The sequence below is a fragment of the Macrotis lagotis genome, chromosome 7 (assembly GCF_037893015.1).
Source record: "Macrotis lagotis isolate mMagLag1 chromosome 7, bilby.v1.9.chrom.fasta, whole genome shotgun sequence".
In the NCBI taxonomy this organism is placed as follows: domain Eukaryota; kingdom Metazoa; phylum Chordata; class Mammalia; order Peramelemorphia; family Peramelidae; genus Macrotis; species Macrotis lagotis.
The window spans coordinates 162,370,989-162,381,837 of NC_133664.1; the positions used below are offsets into that span (position 1 = coordinate 162,370,989).

Below are 10,849 nucleotides of genomic sequence, written 5' to 3' on the forward strand. Positions count from 1 at the left end.
AATCCTTAATCACATTTTAAAAAAATTGAACAAGTCATCAATGAAATTCCTAAGTAAAAATTTTCAGGTCCAGATGGATTTACAAGTGAATTCGATCAAACATTTAACTAACAGTTAATTTCAATACTAAATAAACTATACTAAAAATATATCATGGTGTCTCAACCAAACTATTTTTATTATATAACTATAATACTCATACTTAAATTAGGAAGAGTTAAAGCAGAGAAAGAAAATTATAGACCAATTTCAACAAATGAATATTGATGAAAAATTTTAAAATAAAATATTAGGAAAGAAAAAAACAACAATTTATCACTAGGATCATACACTATGATCAGGTAGGATTTATACCAGGAATACGGGACTGATTCAATATTAGATAAACTGATAGCATAAAAGACCATATCAATACCAAAACCAACAGAAATCATATGATTATCTCAATAGATGTAGAAAAAATGACAAAATACAATACCCCTTCCTATTAAAAATATTAGAAAACATAGGAAAAGTGAAACTTTCCTTAAAATGACAAATAGTATATTTAAATCCATTAGTAAGCATTACTTAAAATGGAGATAAACTAGAAAGTGTTCCATTATGATCAGAGGTATAACAAGAATATCCATTATCACTATTATTTTTTAATATTGTACTAGAAATGTTATGGTTAGCAATAACAGAAGAAAAAGAAATTGAAGGAATTTGAAGTAGACAATGAGAAAAAAAAATTATCCTTGCAGATGATATGATGGTATATTTAGAGAATTCTACAGAAGCAACTAAAAACTACTTGAGATAATTAACTTTAGCAAAGTCACAGGAAACAAAATAAGACCAACAGCATTTCTATATATTACCCACAAAGTCCAGCAGGCAAGAGTTAAAAATAAAAATTTTATTTAAAATAGCTATAGATAATATAAAATATTCCAGGAATTTACTTGCCAAGACAAACCCAAGAACTATATGAACACAATTACAAAACATTTTCTACACAAAGTCAGACACAAACGATGGAAAATTTTCTTGTTATCTTACTTATTCTGTACCTAAATTCCTTAAAGGTGCTCACCACTGTCATGGAAATGTCTTGAACATGGTTCGAATGTAAGGATACTTTCTCTAGATAGACTATTGTACTAATTACATTGAGTGAGATAAATGATTACTCAAAAGGGATCAGACTAATACATGGAAAAACTAAAGGAATATTTCCTGTCTATGAAGCAGTTATGTTAGTGTTAAGCATGTAAGATGTAAAGTCAGACTGCGTTTGAATACTAGCTCAATTTATTACTTCTAGAACACTGAACAATCTGTCAACATTAAACAGTTTCTATGTGCAAGACAAATTACTTAACCTTGTTGTGTCTCAAGATTCCTCATTTGTAAACAAGGGAGTTCAGACTAAGTGATCTTTCTCTTTTTGTTTTTAGATTTTTGCAAGGCAAATGAGGTTAAGTGGGTTGCCCAAGGCCACACAGCTAGGTAATTATTAAGTGTCTGAGACTGGATTTGAACTCAGGTACTCCTGACTCCAGGGCCGGTGCTTTATCCACTGAGCCACCTAGCTGCCAGTCAAGACTATATGATCTCTAAGGTCTCTACCAGCTATAAATTTATGATCCTGTGTCCTACTGATTTTAAAACTATTGGTTTGCAAAAGAATGAGATGTATGTAGATTAACTATTCCAAGCTCCATCTCCTCTTTAAACACCACTTCATCCCCTTTTTGTTTCAGTCTCTAAGGAAGAGACTGCATTGCCAATACTTCCTTAACTTCTTTCTTGTTTATTTCATGATTTGCTTTATCTAGATCTGAGAGTGGGAGGTTGAGGTCTCCCACTACTAGAGTTTTGCTGTCTATGTCTTCCTGTAGTTCTTTCAGCTTCTCCTCTAAGAATCTGGATGCTATCCAATTGAGTGCATATATTTTCAGTATTGCAATTTCTTTATTATCTATGGTAATTTTTAAGTGAGTATAGTTTCCTTCCTTATCTCTTTTAACACTATCAATTTTTGCAGCTGCTTTGTCTGAGATAAGGATTGCTACCCCTGATTATTTCACTTCAGCTGAAGCAAAATATATTTTGCTCCAACCTTTTACCTTTACTCTGTATGTATCTCTCTGCTTCAAATGAATTTCTTGTAAGCAGCATATTGTAGGATTCTGGTTACATTTTAAGGGAGAGTTCATCCCATTCACATTCAAAGTTATAATTACTAATTCTTTATTGCCCTCCATGCTATCTTCCCTCTGTTTTTATTTTTCCCTTTACCCCCTTTATCCATATTCCCTAGTATTTTGTTTCTGAATACCACCCCCTTCAGTGTGTTTGCCCTACTATATCCACACCCCTCCCCTCTCTTTCCCCTTTCCCTTTTTCCCTTTTCCCTTCCCTTCATTTTGTTAGTTCCCCTTTTTTCTCCCCCTCCCTTTCTCCATCCCCCCTCCCCTTTTCCCCTTTTAATACTTGAGAGGTTAGATTTTTGTTAAGTTAAGTGAGTATATGTGTGTAAGTTGACTTTGAGTCAAGTCTGATGAGAAGAAGAAGATATGCAAAGGCAATTTACAGATGAGGAGGTCAAAGAAATCCATAGTCATATGAAAAATTGCTCTAAATCATTACTTATTAGAGAAATTCAAATTAAAGTTTCTCTGAGGTACCACTTCACACCTCTCAGACTGGTCAATATGACAGGAAGGACAATGATCAATGTTGGAATCAGTGTGCGAAATCTGGGACACTATTACATTGTTGGTGGAGCTGTGAACTCATCCAATTTTTCTGGAGAGCAATTTGGAACTATGCACAAAAGGGCAACAAAAATGTGCATACCCTTTGATCCAGCAATACCATACGGGGTATAGACCCTGAAGAGATGATGAAAAAAGGTAAAAACATCACTTGTACAAAAATATTCATAGCAGCCCTGTTTGTGGTGGCAAAGAATTGGAAATCAAGTAAATGTCCTTCAATTGGGGAATGGCTTAGCAAACTGTGGTATATGTATGTCATGGAACACTATTGTTCTATTAGAAACCAGGAGGGATGGGAATTCAGGGAAGCCTGGAGGGATTTGCATGAGCTGATGTTCAGTGAGATGAGCAGAACCAGAAAAACATTCTACAGCCTAACAGCAACATGGGGGCGATGAACATCCTTCATGGACTCGCTCATTTCATCAGTGCAACAATCAGGGACAATTTGGGGCTGTCTGCAATGGAGAATACCATTTGTATCCAGATAAAGAACTGTGGAGTTTGAACAAAGTTCAAGGATTCAGGTGTTTCTAATCTCCTCCTTTCTTCCCCTCTATTGCCATAGGTATTTTGTACCTCTTAGTGTAATGAGATTTACCCTATTCAATCCCCTCCCTCCTCCCGTCTCCTTCTTGTCCTTCTTTTTAAGGAGGTAGTGTTTTTAAATCATTATATTTGAGTCATGGAAAATTCTGAGTATCCATCACTTCTAGCTAAGTACATTCTATATAATAGAGCTACAATTCTTTAGAGTTATTAGAGTCTTTCTCCCAAGTAGTGATATAGCCAATTTCATTCTATTGGATAGCATTCTCATGGATAAGTCATGAGTGTCCATCACTTCTGGCTAGGTATATTCTCTTTGTTAGAGTTACAGTTCTCAAGAGTTATCAGAATCTTTTTCCTATGCTGGGATATAGAAAGGCCTCATTTCTTAAACATAGAGAACTGAATAAAATTTATAGGAATACTGGTAATTCCCCTATTGGTAAATAAAGGAAATGAACAGGCAATTTTCAGATGAAATTAAAGTTATCTCCAGTGACATGATAAAATGCTCTAAATTACTACTGATTGGAGAAATGCAAATTAAAACATCTCCCAAATATCAGATTGGTTAATATATCAGAAAGGGGAAATGTTAATATTTGAGAGAATGTGGAAAAACTGGGACATTAATGAACTGCTGGTGTTGTACTCCAAGCATTCTGCAGAGCAATTTGGAATTATACTCAAAAGGTTATAAAGCTGTACATACCCTTAGATCAAGGAATATTACTACTAGGTATATACCCCAAAGAGATCATAAAAAAGGAAAAAGGACCCACATGTACAAAAATATTTATAGCAACTGTTTTTTATGTGGCAAAGACTTGGAAATTGAAGAGTTGCCATCAGAAATGGCCAAACAAGTCATGGTATATGAATGTAATGAAATTAGAAAAATATGGAAAGATTTATCATGAATTGATAATGAGTGAAGTGAATGGAACCAGAAAAAATGTACAAAAGTAATAGAACATTAGAAAATAATTGACTATGAATAACTTAGCTATTCTCAACAATACAATGATCCAAGACAATTCTAAAGGACTTATGATGAAATTATTCATCTTCAGAAAAAAGAACTATGGATTCTGAAAAGGTATTGAAGCATGCTTTAATTTTTTCCCTTTGATTTTTGCAGTTGATTTTCTTTCACAATATGACTAACATAAATGTTCTTCATGACTACATATATAATTCATAGTAAATTGCATGCCTTCTCAATAAAGGAGGATGGAAAGAAGGGAGAGAGAAAATTTGTAATGAAATTTTTAAATGCTAAAATTTTTATTGCATGTAATTGGGGAAAATATATTAAATAATTTTAAACAAACATAGTTAGGTGGCATAGTACATGTCTTAGATAGAATTGAGTTTAAATCCTCCCTAAAGCAACCTGGACAAATCATTTAATCTCTTCCAAACTTTTTCTCCCCTCTATTAAATGGACATCATAATAAAACCTACCTCCAAATGTTATTGTAAAGATTAAGTGAGAAACCATGCAAAGCATTTTGCAAACATTAAAAATATACAATATATTAAAACATTTTATTATATTTATCATAAATATTAATACAATATTTATCTATTATGATATTCAATTATATATGATTTATTGTAAATTAAAATAAGTTGTATATTTTTAGAACAAAATATATTGAACATAAAATTTCAATGTATAATGAATATATGTAAACAATAAAAAGTATATTGTAATATAATGTTAAATATAAGTATCATTACTATTATTATAACTGCTATTACCACTTCTACTACTATATTAGGGAGTCATAGATGAATCTCAATTGTTCACTTCTTCATAGTTTATCAGTATAGGCAATTCCTTCAGAATTCAGATAGTAACAACTTCCTAACTTAATAAACATGTCTCCTGAGAGGCTTAACCTAAAACAAGTAAAAAGCCAAACTATAACATGCCTGTTTCTACAGATGAATGATAAATGAGAAATTATTACCTAAGCTAGACTAGCTAGCTAGCTCTTGTCTTCCATTTTGTGACTCAATTTCTTTCTCTTTCTTTCTCTTCCTATAAGTCTATCTGTCTCTGTCTCTTTCACTCTCTCTCTCTTTCTCACACACACATATATGCACACATGCACAAATGCACACACGTGTGGGAATTCCTGCATACAAACACAAATAGAAATGTACAGAAAGCTATCAGAGGTTTTGCTCTAGTTACTTCAGTCATCTCCATAATGTTTAACATTTCTTGGAGCTTTTATAGCTTTCTACATGACCATTTTTGATGATATTTTTTGTTGATAAGAAAAATTTGCATTGAGTTTGTTACTACTTAAACTTTATGCATGAAAAAGAGTTCTTTATTGCTTATTGCTTTAGAGCTGCAAATAAATAGTTTTTCCATAATGTAATATGTATTTAGTAATGAAAGAGTCAAAATAATAAAAAAAGCTACTGAAATGCCTATTTAACTTTTTTTATTTCACAAACTTATTGTTGGCTCATGTACTTGGAAAATCCTCTTTTTAAATAACCCAACTACTTCCCCAAGACTGTGTTTAGTTTTCTTAATCTTGTTCACAATCCAAAAAGGACATTAAAAGTTTCTTTTCAACTTCAACAAATCTCTACTGAGTTTTTATTAGTCTAATTGTGAGAATGGAACAGGAGATAGCATTCCTTCAAAAACTGTTTTACGTTTCCATCTTTAAAACCATGAGTAGGTATAATTTCTCCTTACTGGTTTGGATAGCAGCCACTATCCAAGTTTAAATGTCTTGAATCTGCTTTATAAGTAAGGTCTTGGCTTCACATTTATAATATGACTCTAAGAACATGTCAAGGAGGGTGGTTTGAACATAATGCCACATATCAAACTCTAGCTGAGGTAAGGTAACTCAATATATACCCTGTGTACTTTACTCCCACATTAGAAAGTGGGTAATCAATCCTTTTTTAAAAGAACTTTCTCTGCTGAAAATTTACAATCTTGTACTCCCTGAACATTTTCCAAGTCAGTTTGTATGGCAACCCAAACTCACTTAAGCAAATTGAACAAAGGCTTTAAGTGTTTGTTTAAATTTATACATAATCGCTGGATTAACTTTAATTGGTTATTTTTCCACATTGAGAATTTTCAAAGGCAATATGACCCAGATTCTGAGTGCAACCTTTGCTTAGACAGCAAAGGGATTGTACTATAATGATCCAGTTAGTTTCTTTCCATCTTTTGATAGAGTTATTTGACAGTAACAGAAGTTGGGATCATCACCTTAAGAATTCCCAGAAGAAATAATGAAGTCCAGGAAACACTGCTCACAACATTTCCAAAGAAAAAAATTTAAAAGTAAAGCAATAGATTTAGTGAAATACAGCAACTGAGAAATCTTCTCAATATTTAATGAATTATGGAAAAATCGAACTTCTTTTGAAAATCACATTCCCATGATGACTTTATTTTTCAATAAAATTTTTGAAATTTTACTTATATCTTATGTCTCTTAAAATGATTCAATCTAATTCAATTTGACATATATTTATCAAACGCCTAATGTGAATTAAGTGCGCAATATACATCCCAAAATAAGCATTACTATTGACTCTTTCCTTCCTTCTCCAGGCACTTGAAAATTCCTAAAAATCTCCATATCATAATGCTTTGATTGAGGCCACATCCCCTTCTTCTCTACATTGGAACCTTGGACTCTACCACCTGGGAAACCAATACTGATAGGTGAATTTTTATCTGATTATGCCCAGAACTAGAACTCCACATCACTACATACACATTTTTACTCCTGCCTCCTTTCCTGCTTTTTTCTAATCCCTCTTTATAAATTACCTTCCTTCATTAGAATATAAGTATAAGCCCTTTGAAGGTAGTAACTATATTACTTGTGTGAGGTTATATCTCGAAAGTGTAGCAGAGAATTTAGCATATAATAAACAATTTATAAAATGCTCTATTTATCTGTCTTTCCCCTCTGTCTGTCTACCTTCAGGGTACTGTTTTAGATGTTGGAGCTAGAAGAATCAAAAAGAAAAAAAAAATAGTCTCTACCCTAAGGGAACTTATCTTCTACTAGGGGAATCAATATTTACAAAAAGTTAGTTGAGTGGAAGAAATGGTGTTAAAAATGAGTAGGGAGAAGGTGATTAAATCATATCATTATTTCCCAAATGAAACTAGGGAAGCCAAACACATTTAAGGTCATTGTACTTTCTTCACTGTTCCTAAGATACTCTTCCTACCTAGTACAGAAAATGCTTCAGTAGTATCTTTGTGCAGCTGTTCAAAAATGAAGCTAGCTGTGATTGGAGAGTTGCAAATGCTACATATACACATGTCCTCAATTTAGCAATACACTGATCAAACAAGTGCTTTTCTGCTCTTGATCTCAGTGCAAATGACTTGAAAATGTAGCCATATGCACATTTGCAAAGTTGCAAAGAGGTTTTCTCAACCAGTGAAGCATAGAAGTAGTGGTTTATGAAAAGCTTTGTCCCATCGATATCATTGTGTCCTGACCTTGGCAACTGGAAATAAGGAGTGTGATGTTATCTCATGGGAAAAAGCATCTACTTCCATAACAGGTGACCCATCTTCCATGGTTGTCAAAATCTGGGTGTCACTGGATCCAAAAGGTGACTGAACAGAGCAATGTGCCTGTGATTGGTTTCTAGATAAAGTTACAGAGATCATCCTTCAAAACAAAATAGAACTGAGCTGCCTCATTTTGTTTACTTCAGGAAAGTACAAAGACCTAACCTGAATGAGTTCAGTCACATGTGGTTATAAGTTCTCTTGCAAAAAAAGAAGAAAAAAAAAGGCTAAGAATACTAAGGACTAAGAATACTAGTTCATCATTACTAATTCAAAACACTACTTTTTGACATTAAGATGGTAAAGGCAAACTTACTAAGGTCTCATGTGAATTTATATTAAAGATGTGCAATATGTAGCAACTGTAAAATGATAGACCTTTGACCTAAGAAAGAATGCTTAATAAATTGAATATTGAGCAGAACTGGGAGAAAAAAAATGCTACTTATATCCTTTAAAGAAACAATAAAACAGGTGACAAAACAGTTAAGCAGCAGCAAAGACAAATAATTGTTTACAGCAAAGGCATAGGTCTGACCCACTCTGAGCTTTATTCTTAACCATGGAGTATTCAGAAAGATTTATATAGTAATGCAGTTCCTTTCAAGCAGTTCAGAGATCTAGGATAGCCCTGGGAGACTTGTTACGGACAGTGCCATCCACATCCAGAGAAAAATGCTGCAAAGTAGGAATGCATACTATGTTCACTTTTTAAAAACTTCTTTCAAGTTTTTACTTTTTATCTCTTGGCTTTTTCTTTCCCTTTAATTCTAATTCCTCTTTCACAATTTGACTAATATATAAATATGTTTAACAGAAAGGAATATAGAAGTATAATTTTTGCCAAACTGCTGCCATGAGGAGGAGGGAGGGAAAAGATAGTAGAAAAAATGTGGAACTCATAAATTTGCAAATAGATGAATATTGAAAACTATTGGCTCAGTGCACATCACTGAAGCTTCTCCAACTATTTCCTAGTTTGGAAGGTTGGTCCATGGAGAGCGGCATTGTACCTCTGAGAGCTTGGGGTGCCCATCCTTTGGGCTTTGTGTTACAGGTTCGGTACAAACCAGAGAGACCTTTCTACTTCCGGCTTTCTCTTTCATCACATATAATTGAAAAATTAAATTTCAATTAAAAATAATAAAAAAATATTATAAGAACCTCTTTCCCAAATAGCTTAATTCTTCTAGAAGAGCAGATGGGCTTGGTTATATTAGTTAAATCACACATCCAAATCTAAACACTATGCACATCAGAATTTGAGAAATTATTTTGAATTTATTAAAATACTTTCATATACTTGGCATGAAATTTTACTTTAATGCTAAAAATAGAAAAAGTAATTTTCAAAAATAAAGCAAACAAGCTAAATCCAGGACCCTGAATTTGTATTCTTATTATATTTACATTTGAAATGGTCCCCTGCCATCCCCCCCACCAATTTCAACCTCTCCTCCCCCACTGCACAAGGGTTGCTGGAGAAATCTACCTTCCCCAACTGGCATCTGTTCGGCCATGGACTCGAAGAAAGATGAAGCCAAGCATTGTATCACCAGCGCCCTCAGCCCCATCAAGAGCCACCAACCCAAGGGGGCAAAGCGCTTCCTGGAGAAGGTGCAGAGGCTTTACCCAACGCCCAAGATGCCTGGCATTGATTAAATCTCTCACCCAGAATGGACAGACCTTTCATGGCCAGGCCAGGTCTCACCAGAAAACAGGTAGGGAAGAAATCCCATCTGCCAGTGGCGAGGCTGGTGGAGAAGTTTGGAAAAGTTACACGCAGGACCAGATGGAAGCTGTGAAAAGGGTGAATCAGGGTAAAGATTACTACAATATCCTGGATGTGAGCAGAGAAGGCCCACAGAAAGCTGGCCCTCAAATTTCCCTGGGGCCAAGAACCACGGCCCTGGGGCCACTGAGACTTTCCAAGTCATCTGGACAGTTTATTCCGTGTTGAGCAACTCTGGGAGGGAGAGGCCGTATGCCCAGTTTGGGGATGAAAAGAGCCAGGCTGCCCGGCAGGACCAGGGCCAGATCTCTCCTGAGAGAAGTGACAAGTTAACAACCCTTCCCACCCCCACCCCCCCTCAGCTGAACCGTGCTGCTGGCGGGCGAGGGCCGTTTGTCTGGCTGATGCCCATGCTCCTCCTGATGCTTGTGTTGGCACTTGTGCCCACTCTATGGTTTCAGCCAAAGCTCGTCGGTCGGGCACGTCCACAGGTGGTTGCTTGACTGATACCCTCTAAGTGCTCTATTACGTATCAGACAGTTTTGGAGAAGAGTTCACCGGTTCCAGCTTAAAGACAGTAGAACCGAATGTAGGGGACGACTGTGAAGTCCACCTCCCAAATAACTGCTGGAAAGAGAAAGCCGAAAGTAGAAAGGTCTCTCTGGTTTGTACCGAACCTGTAACACAAAGCCCAAAGGATGGGCACCCCAAGCTCTCAGAGGTGCAATGCTGCTCTCCATGGACCAACCTTCCAAACTAGCAAATAGTTGGAGAAGCTTCAGTGATGTGCACTGAGCCAAGGGCATGGACATTATATTTAAAGAACATGAAACCTTAAATTAAAGTGGAATTGGAGGAAGATCAACATACAACTATCCTCTCCTTCAACTGAAGAAATGCAGAAAACCCTGAGGACAAAAAAAAATGGTCCCCTAGACTGTTTTCTCTGAATATTTTCCATTTGTTCATGCCATAGCTTAGCTTCATATATACTCTTGATTTTTATTAGTAGGTGACTTATTTTTGGTTTCTAAGCCTGAAAATAGTTGTAAAGAAACATAGATAATAAATAAATGTATACATGGAAACCAGATCACTTTCCTAAAAAGCAATTACTTAATTCCAAAAGCAGAAACACCTGATATGATTTTTAGCAAATATGCCAGTCTGCCTTTAATTGGAAATTAATTTAATCCCAAGTTTGATTAA

At 35.0% G+C, this 10,849-nt stretch overlaps 1 pseudogene; it reads left to right on the top strand.

The window, feature by feature from the left end:
* Positions 1–9,426: 9,426 nt before the first annotated feature.
* Positions 9,427–10,400, top strand: LOC141494187 (dnaJ homolog subfamily B member 12-like; annotated as a pseudogene).
* The last annotated feature ends 449 nt before the right edge of the window (positions 10,401–10,849 follow it).